Source organism: Chaetura pelagica, unplaced genomic scaffold, assembly GCF_000747805.2.
Source record: "Chaetura pelagica isolate M959 unplaced genomic scaffold, ChaPel_1.0 scaffold107, whole genome shotgun sequence".
NCBI lineage: Eukaryota > Metazoa > Chordata > Aves > Apodiformes > Apodidae > Chaetura > Chaetura pelagica.
Window position 1 is genome coordinate 469845 of NW_009953979.1, and position 381 is coordinate 470225.

The window sequence follows — 381 nt, forward strand, 5'->3', positions numbered from 1 at the left end:
GGGGGAGAAACGCCCTGCCAAGCGGGGCAGGTTTCTGGCAGCAGCTCCAGCCAACTCACGCTAGTGTCACACGTGGTGAGGCCAGTGGCTGCGCTGAGGAAGGTGGCAGTGGCAGAGAGCCCTCCAGCTGAGACCCATGGCACGGGGACAGCAGGGCAGCAAGGAGGGGTGGGAAGAAGGGAGCTGGCAGCAGGGTGGCAAGAGACCTTCCAATGTCCTTCCCACTGTCTGCTCCAGCTTCTCAGATTTCTGAGAGCAGCATCAGGTGGAACCAAGCAGACATAGGAGGGAAGGGACATGCTGGGCTGGTGCTGGCGGTGACACTCTGCCACCCTTGGGACCCTGAGGTCCTTGTCCCATCTCCTTCAGCACCACAGTCCC